This window comes from Crassostrea angulata, chromosome 3, assembly GCF_025612915.1.
Source record: "Crassostrea angulata isolate pt1a10 chromosome 3, ASM2561291v2, whole genome shotgun sequence".
In the NCBI taxonomy this organism is placed as follows: domain Eukaryota; kingdom Metazoa; phylum Mollusca; class Bivalvia; order Ostreida; family Ostreidae; genus Magallana; species Magallana angulata.
In genome coordinates, this window is record NC_069113.1 from 46,850,437 (window position 1) to 46,868,534 (window position 18,098).

An 18,098-nucleotide genomic window follows, 5' to 3' on the forward strand; every position below is an offset into this window, starting at 1 on the left:
TCCTTGTGTTTGTTTGTTTTAGTTTTCTTCTTAAGCCCTTGTAAGCTGATATGACGGGATTGCAAAGAAGAAAAAGACTTGGAATGAATATAAAATGTTTCTTTCTTATACATGTATTCATAATTTACAACCACTGGTTTGTTGTTATTAAGTTCTCTGTTGGTTGGATATTCTTAGCTGCATTGCTATATCACGAGACATTAGCTGAATTTCACAATGTTCCCTTCATGGCTTCTTGTAGCAAAGTGTAATATAATTACATCAACGCAAAATGTAATAAACTCCCAATATTACATTTTGGGTTGTTACATTTGGCTTTGAGATGAACGCAAACTGTGGTAACGCAAAATTTAATCAATTTTTTCAGAAAAATGTGATGGTGATTATTTTGATATCCTTCGGTTTTGAAGTGTTTATTGCGTCTTGCATCTAACTTTTCCAAACGATCTAAAATCGACCTGAAGCCTCTCCGTTTTGTCATTATGATAATATACAGTGTAAATTAAGATTGTCTTTTGGAAATTTTACCTAAGTTAAATCCAGAAATCTGACTGGTCCCTTGGCAGTCATCATTTTGTTGATAAATACTGCTGAACGCAAAAACTGTTTGATGACGTTCCTATCAAAATCGCGAGTCAGCAAGCGCATCACCCACTTATATGGCGTTTTTGCAAATATCATGATGAACCAGTGAATATCAAGACTACTGCAGCGATAACGAACTTTTGTTCATTGTACAGTATACGTTTAATTGTTGGAGAATAAATTCCTAAAATATTAAACGCATTCTATTCATGTTCAATATGATTTTCCTCTATCATCCCCAAAAGCCTTAACATTGTCTTTATTTTATTTGAATTTGATTTCATCGTAAGTTACTTTGATTCATACTAAATTCCACATTGGCCAACATTGAGTCCATGTTTGTTCTGTAATTACATTTTGCATTGATATCAAAGCAATATGGAATGACGTAATATTGGGGTTTAATTACATTTTGCGTTGCTATATGTTTCGTATTGCTACACTTCTTAAAAGTTCATTGCTTTAATCCCAAATCTTAATGAAGATGAAATTGTTTATAAAAGACTTTCCCCTTTAAAGGATGATATCGCATAACTTCTTTTTATGTTTTACAACAAACCATACAAAAATTACTTTGGTTCCGACTTATGATAATTTTCAACCGAGTAAAAAAAACTATCTAAAGGTTTACATGGTTTAAACTTGTTAAGAATAACAATATACTATATATTTTTGATTTCTCAGACCTTGAAATCTTTCTCGGGTGTCTGTGGTGCTATGCGGATGAGGGGCGTTGGCTCCCGCTGGATTGGACACCAGTCCATCGCAGGTTAACCCCCATCGTAACCTGTTACCTAGGGTGAGACAATGCAGATAAAGTGCATTGTCTACGAACTTAATACAGTGTATAACATTTAAGTGTCAACAGTGGGGCTCGAACCAGCAACCTTTCGATTGCCAATGACACAGAGCCTTGTGTCACTTTTCATTCCATATCGCATTGATGTTCGTCCAGATGGTTTGCGATCCTCTCCTCTTTTTGTGTGTAGATGAAAAGAATCGGCAATCAGATATCCCGTACAAAAGACATTATGTATATCAAGAAAGTAAAAAAAGATGGACACAATTCCTTTACTTACAAGTCACGTGGCAATGTTTATTTTGTTTTTTTAAATCGCCGAAAAACTATGCCACCTTGCGATCTCATTTAAAATCTGTTCTACATTTCTAAATATTTCCCCGAAAATTTTGTTCTTCTTGCTTAAATGTAAGTTGACATTTGAACAAATAAACAAAAGCTTACATACCGATCATTTTAACTGTTGGGCAGTTCGAAATAATAAAACATGTTTATTACCCTTGGGCTAGTGTTAAATTGGCAATGGACAAACCAGGCTAATATGTGTACGTATGAGTAAAATTCTCTTTAAAATATATATCTTTAAAAATCTCAAACATGCAAAACCAGAAATAAGATTCCTTTTTATGTTTCTATTTTATGACAAGCAAAATCTTTACTGTTCTGTTCTTCCTCGACTGCGACAAATTCCCGCACCTGCGCATAGGAACAGTATTGTGTCTCGCTACATGGCACCATCCACGATCAATGACTTGGAATTCATTGGAACAATCTTAAACATATTTCTAACGATTTATTTCTAACAATAAAGCGCTGTGGTCATCATATGACGATTAATTTTTCAATCATTCGTGATGTAATAACTTGCCTCAGCAATGTTTGAGTAAAGACTTTCTTGTGGCCGCAAGGTCGCTGTAACTGACAATGCTTTGTGTAGACTTCAACAGCACAGCAGTAGACCGCCACAAATATGCATAAAATACCGACCATATCAAATGAAATTCCATATATCAAAATAACCATTTATGTAAATATGAAATAGGCCCGTCAAGAACGACGTACATCAAGGGTAATAATAGTTTTGGAGATATTCAACCAAAAATGTTGAAACCCAGAGTAATAATTCTAAAACGTATCTGTGCCACATACGAGGGTCATTCGAATAGTTGAAAGTCTCAGCCAAAACAGAAGAGCAAACTATTAGTTTCATAACTACTAGTAATTAGTTATAGTAAAACTATTATTTTATTATAAGTTTACAGCATTCAAGATTTCTGCCCTGATTCCAGAGCAAGTTAGGGACAAACATAGGTAAGAGTTGTGGGCAACACTAGAAATTGGCAAAACAGAGGTCCGTATAGAGAATATATGTCTGCAAAAGAAAAATAGGACACAGGAGGAATTTAGATTTATAGGAGATATAGCTAGAATATTTGTTGGGGACTCATCTTCCTATGCAACAATGGGACATTTGGCTGCTTATAATTGAGTTGATGCAAGGTAAGTACATGTACATACAAGAAATGGACCCGGTCGTGGCATCCAAAGCTCAACAACAGGTAAACAATTTGACGCCTTTGGTCGTTTTATTGTCCAACATATGGCTATCCTTATTGGCATTAGTTCTGATTCAGTCTATATTGTTTTAATTCCTATACAGGGGAGAAACAAAATGTCTCCAAGATTAATCTCAAGAATACTAACACCAGACGCCGAGAAGAGTTTTCACTTCCGGTCGAGCACACTTGACTCGCCATTACATGTCAGTACTCAGTTTCGTCTCTTCTAACGTACTGGTACTTGAATCCAAGGTCTAACGTAAGCTTGCGGTGCAATCACTACCGTTCTCTCCAAAACGCACCTGTTGGTAAGGTGATGATGTTTTTTCATCTGAAAACGTAATGATGATGAACGACCCTTTAGAAATGGAAATAATGGGTGAATGATGCTGTGCAAGATTCAGGCAACAAAAGAAGCCACCAAATCAAAGCAATGAGGAAATGCTGTTCTTCGGAATTACGCTCTTGTTCACTCAGCTTGACTTGCAGTATAATTTAAGCAACTAACTTTACTTTTTTGATTGCTAACGATTGAATTCCTTATTCTATACCACCTAAATCTCTTTCTCCCTTTGTTTTTGATTTCACTTGGGACGTTATGAAAGTAAATATAACGCCTTTTCACATGTATTTTAATTAGCTTGCTTCCAGCGCACAAAATGAATTTTTTGTCCCTGATTAATTAAACACGTGGATGTTGTTTTATTTGCCCGAATCTGAAATCTATTTATATAAAGCCATTTAATCTCCTGTGCTCTCGTGATTAATGACTTTGAAACAAAGAGATATGGATAGCGTTCTTCTAGCCTGATATAACAGTAAACCTAAGTTTTCCTACTTTAAGAGGAATATCAGACCATCAGGCGTTATCAGGTGCCGGGATACTCTGCAGCACCTACTTGTGTAATCATTATGAGTTGTTAAAAATTTAAAAACAAAATCTAGTCACTTTTGTAACAGTTACCCCCCCCCCCCCCCCCACTTCCCTTATGCGCGTAGCATCGTTTTTGAAGGAGAATGACAGATTTATCTGAAATCTTGACATGCAAAAGTACATTTCGCTAATCTTCGAAATCCTAATCCGGGTGGGTGGGTCGGAATACTTAAATTACTTAAAATGTCTATTTGATTTTCTTAACTAACCCAGCTCCGAAAGGGGGGGGGGGTGGATCAGACTTCTAAAAATGTTTGCTACTAGAAAAAAATGCTACATATACATGCCTGTTCCAAGATAGTTATACGTGTACATGTACCTCTAAATAACTGAAATCAATTTAAAGGTAATGAACTTTCACGAACAGTATTGATCTATGACCCCCCCCCCTCCGATGTCGTTATAAATTTAGAAAGTTGTAACGTTACACAAAGAATCTTTTCGTAATTGGTTATAAAAAATGCAATCTGTAAAATTATTTTTTAACGGGAATTATTTTGTAAGTTATATCTTTATTAATGATCTTCTTATTGCACGATCAAAATAAACTACCAATAAAAAAAGCCGGGTTTTATATCCGTTTTCTGTTCAAAAAATATATTTCGGGAGTCAGGGGCAGACAACGGAGGAGGATGAAGACAGTCACGTGATCTTCACCATTCTTCCACAGAGAAAACGTGGAATAGAAAATTGCTTAGTGATACCAAAGAAAAAACTGGATATCGATGGCGGTGATCTTGGAGGGAAATTGCGAGTTCGAATTTTGCCAAAGACAGTACAACATCAGCAAGGTTTTGTGTGGTAAGTAATTCAAATAAATATTTTTTCATTCATCATTTGGTACGAGACACAATATCTGACCAGTGGCTATTCATTGTTCAGTGTTGAGGCTCTCGTTTGATCCTCAAGACAGAGGGGGACAATACTAAACCAGATTTTGGACAACTTTAAAGGTCGTGTGTGGTTTCTTTGATTTGTTATTGGTTGTTTTTTTTTAAAACTGATCCTGTTCGATCATTTCATGTACAGCACGATTTCTTAGTTCAAACATTTTATCAGTCTATCATGTAATGTGTAAATCGGGGGAAATCTAAGATTTGTTTTATTGACATACCGTGTATACATTTTTAAGTTGACCTGGTTATTTTAAAGGCATGAGTTTGGGAATTTCTGCATTTAACCTGTTTACTGGTAAACAAATGATTAAACACACATGACACACGAGTGATATTTTAATCAGCTCATATACATACCCAGTATAATAGTCCATAGGACCAACAGAAAGATACAGAAGGCATAACCTTGTTTACTGTTCACCAAAGGATCAGAATTGATTGAATGTTGTCACATGTTTTAGAACAGACTTAATGGTGCTAAAAGGTGTTGCAGTATAATGTCTGTCAGTGATTAGTTTTGTGCTGAAATTCTGTGCTGAGTTTATTCAGACTGTATGAATGCAAAGGTCTTTTATGGAGAAAGGGATATTGTAAGTATATCTCGATATGGTCCGCCAAAGTTTAAATATTTAATACTTAGCTGTCAATGAATCAACCCAAACTTTCAATTTGCCTTTTGATTCTAAAGGTTTGCGACTACAAGAAAAGGTTACCGGGTACTTTGATATCAATCTGTTGTAACACAAGCTACTGTTATTTCAGATATATGACATCAAGATTTAATGTACATATCAAAATGATCCATTGAATTTTAATTCATTAGGATAAAAGGAAGTTATGTTGCAAAAAATTAACAGAAACACAATGATAACCATATGTAGCTTTGGTTCAATTTTAAATGTTAACATGATTAAGCTTTTGATCGCTCCAATCTCTCCATTTTTGCAAGCTTTTTTTAAAAATTTAAATAAATTATTAATACATGCATAATTATTGACCATGTACAAAGAATTTAGAATTATGAAATTGTTTGTGTGTCATTGTTTGTGTGACATTGTTTATGTTCATGACCACATGTTTGTCATGTGACATTGTGTCTGCTGAATGAGTGACCAAGACCTTGTTGTCTTATGATCAGCAGGTTATTCTCATCATCTGAGCGATTTAAATTTGGCTGTCATGTGAAAGACTTTTTATCAATTTCTCCCACAGATCACAATGCTTTTGTCTGATCTATTTTTAAATATCTTAATATGAATTTAAAAGGGGGCAATGTTAAAAAAACTTATGATACTCAAACAAGGTAACCACTTATAAAATTTAATACCATCGAATGAAACTGGAAGGGTAATGTGTTGCTTGAAGATTTAAGGTACCTTACTACATCAAGACTTTAACTTTTGAAGACACTACATCACAAGATGGTGATTTAAATGTTTTGTTTAATTATTTGTTTCAATCCATTTGGTTGAATATCATCATAGCTCAGTGATTAAAGTATCATAATGGAGCTTGTGAACCGTAGATCATGAGTCTGTAACCGCATAGGGGCTTTTGTTTAGATTTACTGAATTCGATTTTTAAAAATCATAACTTTTTATCCTAATTTGCATATTTGTTGCCTATTTGACTTATATACTTCTTATGCATCAATTCATGCTATCTATAGTCATGATTTAAAATATTTTGCTGATTTGAGAATCTATTTCAAGGTGTAGCAAGCCACCTTAAATACGTAAGATTCATCAATGTAACAAAGAGAAATAAGGTGACACATGTCTATATTACATATACTTTACCCTAGTTGTTACATGTACCTGTACATGTATGTAATGACTTTTTTAAACATGAGAAAATAAAATCTGCGTAAAATCACGTGATCAAAGCACATCTCTCAGATTTTAAAATCTTTAAAGTTTAGACAGATGTGAATTAAATGAAAGTATAGTGATAAACTTTGGCGTACGCAATTTTATTTCTATATTCTCCCAATTTGATGAAAAAAACCCGGTTGAATTGCAGAATTAAGTACTCCTGTAAAAAAAGAAATCAACAGTAAGTCATTAAATTGAAAGTTCATTGCAGAAAAATAAAAGAACTAGCCCACACAAATGATAAAGCCAGGCAGCACACAATTGATTTAATGCAATCAGAGATCGAAATGCAATGTTGAATTTTATTAAGATATTTATTGACACAGAAAAGAATTGCATTAATTTTTGTTGTTGAAAATTACCATGGAATGACAACATGCAGATATTGATGCTTTAATTATTTAAATGTTCCTACTCTAAAAGAGAAACAATACATTAACCCTTCATGATAATTCAGCGGTACTGCTCTGTTGGAGGGCAAACTGATCTAGTTTGGCGAAGTTTGATTTGAAAGATAATTGAATTACGTACATAAATGAAACAATTGTTGTAATGTCATTTTCTTCACCAAAGTATCTGTCAATTTGTCCTGCAAAACAGCAGTACCATAGTTACTGTGAACTTCAAGGAATCTTATATCAATTCTCATTTACTGTAAAGAAAGTTATCAAACCAGCAATATTTCACATGCAATGTAAGTTGATGTTATTATTTAAATATTCACTTTGAGTTTAGTCAAGGTATTTTTCGATGAAATGAATTTTGTTATAACGTTTGTCTGCGCATCAATGTTATAAAAATCTAAATAAATTTTAAACAAGAAATACATGTATTTGCTGCAGTCTTAATTCAGTTAATGGCACAGCATATTAAGTAAGCCAGAGAAAAAAAATCAAGGAAGAATGAAGTGCGACTTAAATTTAAACTGTATAGTATAGAATTTTCACAAACTCAAAAATGACTCAGAAAACCCACAAAGGTAACAAATGGTATACAATGTTATGTTAAAGTTATTATAAATATGTTTATCTTATTGATGAAATAAATAAAATATGGTTTATTGTAGCTTTGTTAATAATGTTATGAAGATTACAGATTTATTGTGATGAAATATAATTTTACTGGAATGTTTCTATATTTGGAACTGTCTAATGTCTATGCAGTTGTTCGTAAATCTTGCCGTCTGACCACAAATTAATGAGTTTAGAATGAGTGTAGATGAAGTTTAGATCTTATTATAGAATGTTATGACACCTTAATGTCAAATTCACGCACTGTAGAATCGGGCTTTGTTTGAAGAGAAATGCTAATAATGCTGCAGTAAAATATTTTGCTAATTACCAGGTAATTGTTTATTTCTTTAGGCTATACAGTTATTTCAGATATATTTGAATCTTCTAAAATCTAGGATGTGAATAGCAAACTTATTGAATTTTTGTCATTAGAATTTCCGATTTGTTCAGTGTAATAGATATAGTTAAGGGGTTTTCGTGTAGAATTGTTCATTTGTGTAGGATTTTGAAGGTAAACTACCCAGACACTCAATGACCCCTTTATGCATTTGTGAATGGGGCACTGCAAGGACTCTATGACTTGACCGGGAAGAATTTGTGTGGGGGCATCAGTGAATGAATGAAAAGGTGGATGATTGGACTTTAACCTCCATCAGAATGTGAACAGGTAAGGGGGATTCCAAAGAAAAGGGAAGGGTCTGAAAAGTGGACAGTTGATATTCATGTAAGCGAAATTGAAATAAACATTGGTAACCCTAGCTCTGTCACTACTGACTGATCATTGGACACACGAAAATTATAGGAACTCCCTTAATTACGACGTTCTTCTGTGAATTTTGTTGTAATCTTGGTGTACAAAAGTACATAAATCTCTGGACTTGAGTCAGGTAATGTGCAGTTTTGGATCATGTGTAGGTAACATTTAATTAGTTTTATTTTAGAAACTCTTTGAATGACGAAGTGAAAATATGATACAAAATCAATAGATCTGATTGATTGATAGTGATTGATTAAAGTGACATGTTTGTACCAATTAAAGGACTGCAGAAATTCTGTGAAATAACCAAACATGGTATGACAAGAGGGAATAAGATCAATGGAGTAAATTCTGTCTGACATTTACTTCTCCCTGAATTTTGAGAAAGGAAGTCTCTCGTTTGATTAGATCTACCGTGTCAAAGTTCAGTTTTCTATTGATTTTGGTAACAGCTTTTAAGGCCAATGTTCTTTGCTTTGCATCTGCATGCAATAAATCTGATGAAATATGCATTTCTGGTGCTCTGTCAACATCTAAATGCATTTGCTAAGTTATCAACCAGTAGTAATTATTTACTACATGCTTCTCTCTCTCTCTCTCACTAGAAAACATTTGTTAAGACATGGCTTTGTGAAATATTGATGATGTAGACTGTATAATTGATTCCAAATACTTGGTCTGGCATTTGAAGTATATTACTATTACATGTACTTGCAAAATATATATTCTCATGTAAATCAATGTGCATTGCAATCAATTATTTGACAGCACTGCAGGTGTTGTGCACCTGTATATCTGTGGGGGATAGGTTGGCCTCTACTGTACTTGTTTACCTCCCTGCCCACCTGTTTTTCAGAAGTATCCATAGTTTTTGTTCATTTTCCCCCCAGGATTTTACATGTACCGGTAATTGGTTTATCAATTTATAATTTGAGCTTGATCCCCCCTCCCTCAACTTCATAACAATGTTTAGAAATGGTACATTCAGGAATACAGTAACTTTGTATTGAAACACCAGCAATACTGACTATAACTCTACAACACACTGCAGATTCCTAAGTAAACGTGAGGAAGTAGAACAATTTTAACTAGAGCTTGGACTTTGGGTAGTTGTGTTAAAAAGCAATGTCATGTAGGCCTGTCTATTTCATTGAAGGCTACTCAGCCATGGCTCTCTGAAATCAACAAGATTTGTCTGGCTTTTGATCTAAGACTACGCAATCGGTGCATATTTCGCTTGAAACCGCGTGACTGCCGTCATGAGAAAAGGGCCCTTATCTTTTGATGTCACAATGCTCCGAAAACGACGTCAAAGTTGCGGCATTGTAAACGCATTTTTTTTTTTCTGTTTCTATTTTTTTTTTCTGCGTCTGCGTTGTGTTTTCTGTATAACTAGAGTCGACACGTCTGTCCTTGTTTTAATACCCCGATTAACATTTTTTTTCAGTCAAATATTATATGTTGATTTAAAAAATAAACATTTGATAACTGAAATATACACATGTAACGTCAATATCTACACATTTCGAACGCGTTATATTGCACCCAAGTTGCTGCTGAGACGTCATTAAATTGCTGCTTTTAAATGCATCTGCTATGAAACTTAAACACCACATTTTACATTCCAGTGTGTGATGAAAATATGCTCTAATTGGGAAATCACTTTTTAATAAATTATTGTTAGAAACCAAAGACCCGTCTCGCATACGCGTATAATTGAATCCAAAACTGGTTGTGGATTTCCGATGATGATTTACATAGTAATCTGAGTAAAATAATACAACTTAAATTTGCATGAGCAATATATACATGTATGATTTAAGTAAAAAAAAACTACACTCCACACTCGTTGTTGATAAGAGGGGTTGAAGGCTGAGATATACCGAATCAATACAGAACAGTATTGTTCAAATCTAACAGTTATCTGTGAAACAATACAAGTAAAATATTTCAAATTATAAGTTTGGAAATTTATCTCACGGGAGGCGATTCTGCATTTTTTAAATTAGTCGGAAGGAACACGAGAGAAGCGGCTATGTCTCTATTATAGTGCTACTGCCGACATAAAAAATAAATGCTCGCATATTCTATTACAATTTAAGAATTTGCGATAAAATGTTGAAATTTTTTAACAAATTAAAAAGCTATATCTAACAGATTAGAAGAGTTTGAGAAATATTTTGACAGTGTAAAAATCTACTCTGATATATCGCATTTAATTTCATGGAAAATCTGAATCTAAGTGACATTTTCATGTAAAGTGCCTTTAATGAAACAACATCAAAGTATATACATGTATACCTGTACGAATGAAAAACTTGTTTATTATTTGAGCGCAACATATTTTGTTTTCTTGTGCAATTCAACAACCCAAATCCACTTTTTGTGTGTACTTTTTGAGCTAACGTACATAAAAATCAGTCATAACATGCCTGAAAACTCACCACATTTTCATGGATTTATGGCATTTTATATGATTTTGTTATACTTTCATGTTAAATACTGAAATCTGATTGGTTAAGTCGCAGTTAATAATATTTACTATTACCCTCAGCGTTAGCAACGCACTTGGCAACGGGTAACATTAAAAAATGTTACATGCGCGAAAATTATGCGCGTACGGTTCGCTGTAGAATTCACATTATTCCTATATAAAAGCAGTAAAATTTTCTTAAAAATTTAAAAAAAGACATTCAGTATACCAAAATAAATAGTGCCTGTTTGGGAGAATAACAGTTGAAATTGACACCCCTCGAAAACCATTGTCAACCTCCGCTTCGCGTCGGTTGACAATGGTTTTCGAGGGGTGTCAATTTCAACTGTTACCCTCCCAAACAGGCACTATTTATATAATATTCATCTCAAATCAGTTACGTACATGATTCAAAATTCCTTAAATGAAACAGGTTTGTAAACTCAATCATTATACTACTATGTATGTTTGATATCAAGTCGATAAAATTGCCGTTTTAAAAATCAATTCATGCTCATCGATAAATATAAACTACATGTGCGACATTAACAATTAATAAGATGCATGGCCGTACAATTCACCTTCATAGATGATACAAGGAACTAATTTCGATGATACTGAAGTCAATGTCTATGTGTATTTGTTACAATGTACAGCAATAAAAAAAAATCCGAGGATCGCGATTTTTCTTAAAACTTCGGAATACCGTATGCAACTTTATGCACTCTATAAACGTCTACCATTTAATTTGTCATTTTATTTAAAATTGTTAATCACTTGGCCGATATTTGAGAGAGAGAGAGAGAGAGAGAAAGAGAGAGAGAGATTTATTCATCCATCATGTAACATCGATAATAAGAAAATTAATAAAGTAATAAGTTAATTTAGTCAACATGTAAAAATGTTACTTCTTACTGAGTATAAGCAACGTCTATCGGCACTGTACTACCAATTAGTGCAAAAGAATGGACATATTTAATGCAGAAGCCTTATTGAAATTTGCTTGCAATCTTGCATTTTGAAAAAAAAGTGAATAATGCTTAAACATAATTAATTATTTCAACGATTATGGTTTATAAAAATCGCATCATAACAATACAACGGTATGCGTGAACTTACAAAGCGATTGAATAGAAGAGTAGATTCAGGACGTGGGGTGGCTTTTGTATTTTGTTGGTCTGTCGTATTTGATACACTTAATTAGGTGTGCACGAATATATTTAAACAATAAACATAAACAATATGTAGCGATCGGTACCGAAAAAAATAATGTAACCCGCGTTCTGTAATGTGGCTATCTATATAGCCCGCATGTATCGCCGAAGAAAGCATTTTATTGTTTATATTTACATCTTTTATTTAATTAATTAATGAATGTGATTGATCGAAAAAGTAAGTTAAGGTCATCAAATTATTGTTAATGTACACCAGAACGATATATGAAAGCTGTAGCCAAAGTGTCTTCTATGGGAATTTGAGTTTGGTATCATCATGATTAGTTCGTGCAATCCGTGATTTTTCTTAGGTTGCTAAAGATTTTGACCGATCGATAAACTGTATGGTTAGAACTGGACCGAGTAGATTTCAGCTGTGAATTACAATCAATTTCGTACGAAATAGAGGGAATCATACTTAGTGGATGTAAATTTTAATCTATAAATATAAGATGCCACTTTTGTTAAAATCTTTTCTCTCAATTCAACTGTCCACATTCTTGTAGTTGTAATTACTTTTCAGTGAGACAGTCGAAGCCGATTTTTTCCATCGTTCATTTCATAAGAATTAAGTGTTGATAACGTACAAAAGAGAAGAAAAATCTTGACAATAATTTAACACCATAACATCCGAGTTTCAAAAAGCTATAATTGATTTTAAACTTGTTTCAGAACTATGAAGATACTTAAAAAGTAATATCAGTAAATATGCGATAAAATTTCCGTGCAAAATGTTAATTAAAGAGAATAAACATTTCTCTTTTTGAAAATAGATTCGTGTATGCAATTTGACAATGCCCCAAAATTGTGGAAACATAGGCATCGAATTTGACCATCTTTATGTTTGTTACATGTTTGATTTTTTGCTTCTCGGCAGCTTCATTAAATAACTTTGATGTATTCAAATGTTGGGGAGAGGACTGATATTTGTTTTCCTTAGATATCCTTTATCTCTCTATCTTATGTTCAGGGGTGGGGGGGGGGGTAGTGCATGTGGAGCCATCAGAAGTGCGCAGAACTTTAACTATATCTGGTTATTCAAAATGTCTTGATCTCTTTTGTGAAAATTGTAAGAAATATAGAATTGTAGAAAATTATTAATTAATCCTTCTTCAAACAATTAAAGACGATGAAAGGAAGGATAGAAGAAAAATAATAATGCCAAAAACTTTGACGTTCGTGACGTCGTGAGGTTTTCGACGAGCTACGTCAAAGTCGTGTTAAGGAAGGAGTCTTTTCACGTTTTCGACTTGTCAAACGTAAATTTGATTAATTGTTCATTAAATCAAGATGAAAGGAAATTAAAATAGTATATTTTTCTTTCTTTTTTACTATCATACAACTTGGAATGAAAAAATGTAATCAATGTTTAGAATGGAACAAGGACTATATTTTTGGCGTAATATTGGCGTAGGAAAATATCACATGTTGCGCAATTCAGAATTGCTGCAGATTATATATATATAATGAGTCTGTTTTAGCATTTTAAAAACAATAACAATAATGTTGGATTTTTTTACTAATGTGAACTAATAATATGATACTTGAGTTTCAGAATATGTTTTTAAAATATGATTTGCCTATCAAATAGCATTTTTATAAGCTTTTTAAAGCGCCCATTCTATACATTGATTTTGTGAAAAAATCACTAAAATCAGTTTTTCTCTCTTATGAAACGGTCAATATATTAGCTTTTCTGTCAATTTATATCTTTATATAAAGTCTTCATAATACATAAAAATTAGAAATATTTTATTATTGGAAGCATAAAAAAATAATCAAAATTTCTTCAAAATTTAAGAAAATTAGAGGAAATGCGGGCTAAGCAATATCAATTTTAGTATAAATATTTATACCAATTTAGTAGTATAAGCTGATAGACACTTTCATAGTCTATGATTTCATTGAAGATTTGAATCTTCAAATCTTAAACAAATGTCTACAGAACTATAAAGAGCTACACTTATTTTTATCACTCTTTACGTTGAGGAAAAAGGTAGTGACCTTGACCTGACCTTTATCCGAAAACAAAAAGGTCAAATTAAATTAAACTGATAGAATCATTAACTAATATGATCCGTTTGACTGTGTCAAAATTTCATGCATTTCTTATTATAAGAAGTATGTTTGATAATAAAAAGACTCCTTCCTTAACATCTCTTACTAAAATTGTCATAAATTGCTTAAAATACACAAGATCTTGGATATCTTTGTATATTTGTATTCAGAAAGAGCTGACTAATCAGAATTGACAAAAAAGTGAGTTTGTGAAATTTTGACCTTAAGGGCCCTTTTCTCATGACGGCAGTCGCGTCATTTTTAACTTGTTTTGACGCAAGAAATAGATGGCTACGTCCTACTGAAAGTCCAAGGTCTGGTTAAAATGGTTCTAATATCCGCTCAAAATTGCAAGAAGCACATCTCATGAATTTTAAAATCTTTCATTTTTTGGACAGATCTAACCTAAATGAAACTATAATAAAAATTCAGCATTCGCGATTTGATGCAAAACAGTTGAATCGCGCAATTAAGTACTCACGTAAAATAAGGAATCTGCAGAATACTAGGACGTGTACACTCACTGTATACTGGTACAATACATGTACATACAGGCTATTTTACAACAAATTGTGAAGCCAGTTGACTCAATCGAACATTGGGATTTATTTGAATAAAGCCATGCATCACAATCCTTTGAATTTGGGGAAATTTTTCTCTTTTGAATAATTATGGGTGTTAGGTGCTAAACCCCATTTGGAACAACTACCAGTAGGTATATTTTCATCTAACTATATTGTTTTTGAATTGCACTGTATCAGAATGTTCTGTGTCCAGCTCTGTGTGCTCTGGCATTTCAAGTAAAAAAAAAAATACTGGGTTACAATACATTGTGATACCATTGGTCTTTTTCATACTATATTAAGCACTATTGAACATGAAAGGAAGTTTAAATTTTCATGATTTTGTTTCATTTTAGTTTGAAAAACAAATTTATTTGGCATCATTGATGTAATTGTGATGACAGTAATTGTCACATTGTGGTTTAAATTAGGTTAGGTATTTTTAAATTTTGTAACTTTATTTGGTTTCTTAAAGCTTCCTGGTATTAGTTTTACACATTTTACTTATTGTTAAGTGATCTACAGTACTCTCAGTGATCTGTATTGCTTTGTATTGTTGGTCAAATTTTTGTGACACTTGTTGGCACCTCAACAGTACCAGCCGTGGACTGGGAGAGATGATTCAGGTACTCAGGTAAATTGAAGTTCTACACATAATGCAGGTTCAGGTATTACTATAAAGGTTCATTGGAGGGTATGAGTTGGATTACTGGCAGAGGAAGAAAGATGAGGAAATCACTCTGTCAGGGGTCAGATTTACACTGATCTCAAGAATGACCATTTTGAATTCAAAATTCACTGAAATCAGCGTTTCCACTGAAAAGTCACATCCCAGCATTTGAGGGTTCATCAGTAGCTACTTTAGTGTTTCAGTGGAGACCAGTTCTAGGAAAGTCTATTTTACATAGAGGTATTTAGAATGTGCTTTATGAGGTTCTTTGAATTGAACATATTTTTATTGTACAAAATACAATTGGGATTGGGCACAATTAAGTTCCATAACTTAGAGCGCCCTCTTCCAGCTTGAGGTATACACTTGAGGTACACTTGAGGTACACTTAAGGTACTTTACAACATATGAGGCACTGAGAAACATTGTATGTGTATCAGGCTTGCTGAGTTATCAGATTTATTGACAAATCATTAATAAGATTTATTGAGGTATCAATTTGGAGTTCATTTTTGTGTCACATGAGTTTATTGATGTTTCCCTTTTTTTTTTTTTGGGGGGGGGTGTATATGAAGGTACTAGCATTGGGAAAATAGTAGACTAGCTGAATGTATGTCATTCCTGGCTGGTCTGAAAACATTTGGATGGATGACCTGGGAGCTACAGTCCCTTACATGATAAAAAGTTGCAATTTATGGAACACAAAAACGTGCACTAGTTTTTGACTAATTAATCTGATTTTTAAACACAAGTTCTCTACAAATATTTTATTCAGAAAATTCTTCAGACATGTTACTAAAGAGTTTACTTGCCTCTGATATTCTTTCAAACAATATCACCAGCCCTGTAAACTGAAATAGTGTAGTATGTTTACATGTAAAAATGATGAATCTTAAATTGATCTGCATGTTAATTTACAATGTACTAACATACTTTATTTTCTGAGGTCAATTAGGGTATTTTAGAAAAACTCTGAGGCAAGTAAAGCTATGAAGATAGTAGTGAATTTTTCCACATACTGTTAGTTTGAGTGGAAATAAGGTTAATTAGTCTGAAACAATCAAACGCTTTGGTGTGTCATGAAATGCAACTTTTTAGCATGTAAGGAACTGTAGCTCCCTATCAGGTTTTTTCAGACAGACAGCTACAGAACCTGCAGCCGGGAAATCGACTGTACTGTTATATTTTGGGATGACTTTGGTGTCAGTATAGTAATATTGGATGAGGAGAACTCCACCACAGTTTATATACATGTATAAGATACATATTTTGCATTATTATACTTTCATGTTAAATACTAAAATCTGATTGGCTTGGATGCAGTTTATAATCCGTTGAATAATCCTCAACGTTAGCAACACACTTGACAGCATACAAATTGTTACCTGGGCTTAAATTATGCGCACACGGTTTGCCGTAGAATTTACATCATTTCTAAAGAAATCAGTCGTGTTTGAAATAATGCGAATAAATAATAAAAATAAAAGCAGTAAAGTTCTCTTTAAAATGAAGACATTAAGTGTAATAAAACAAATAGTCCCTGTTTAGGAGGGTAATAGCTGAAATTCACAATTCTCTAGAAAATCAATGTCAACTGTCGCTTTGCGTCGGTTTACAATGGTTTTCTTGGGGGTGTCAATTTCAATCTACCCTCCCAAACAGGTACTATTTATATGATATTTATTAATATGGCTTTAGAGTTAATGTGTTTTAGTTTGTGCGTATTTGTGTGAATTATGACTACTATAGGTTCGTGCTTTTGTGAGTGCGTATAATCCTAAAGGTCATCTCCATAAAACAACTGATAGGTCACGTCCATTTTCTTGATTAAATTTACCATCATTGTCTCTACATGGGACGAACTTAACATCGACGGTAACATTTTTATTGCAGTAGAACACAAGCTTCATTTTTCCAGGAATCAAAGATCTTTAACATAAAACATTATCCCCAAACAATTATTGATGGAATACTGTATAACGATTAATCAAGTACAATTTATCAATAATTTTGTCATCAAGTTTCATTGTTTAGAGTCATGTTCTAGCAAAATCTACAAAGATCCTCAGCTCATCGCCCACACTTGAAGTGAAAGAAGATGGAAAAGAATGATCCACACAGAGCTCACACAATTGACAATTGTGCATGTGTTTGTCTGTTGACAGAAACACATATACTGCATTGTCTGTAAAAAAAAAATAGACAAGAAGAATGCATTCTGTTTCATTGGCTTATCAAACCTAAATTGAATTATAAATTCTCAAGGTCACTTTATACACTTTGGAGGTCATTAAGTAAAAATTAAGTAGACTGTAAGCATCAAATAAATATAAGTATAGTCCTATAGAAAACGATAAGAATGACCCGAAAGATAAATGAGCAGAAATCAATACCCAATGTTTCTAGGCATTCAGATTGTGTGCAGCGTATTTAAATGCTGATCATGTTGTTTCTAATCATCCAGTGCTCCAATATGAGTTCCTCTTGAAGGGTAAGTTTATCATTCGACACACTACTCTTATGTTACTTTTTGATGTCAAGAACAGGTTACTTTATAGGTATGGCAAATATAGATGCTCTGTTAGCACCAAAAGAGTGACTGGAATACAGACATTGGTTTTAACTTTCCACAAGCAAAGTTTACGGGGTGGATGGGTTTATTACTGAATTACCATATCAATCTCTTTGTCAGTCTGTTTGTCC

General features: G+C 33.2%; 1 protein-coding gene across 4 annotated transcripts in view; it reads left to right on the plus strand.

Moving 5' to 3' along the window:
- The first annotated feature begins 4,474 nt into the window (after nt 1–4,474).
- Nucleotides 4,475–18,098, plus strand: part of LOC128178004 (transient receptor potential cation channel subfamily M member 1-like) — a 72,402-nt gene continuing 58,778 nt past the window's right edge. The window contains exon 1 of one of the 4 annotated variants that reach the window (XM_052844978.1): nt 4,475–4,678. The gene's annotated coding sequence lies outside the window, so the exon portion shown is untranslated. Of the gene's footprint in view, nt 4,679–5,339; nt 5,364–7,777; nt 8,328–15,248; nt 15,360–18,098 lie in introns of those variants that run through there. The other 3 variants (XM_052844984.1, XM_052844981.1, XM_052844983.1) reach the window with 3 other exon arrangements.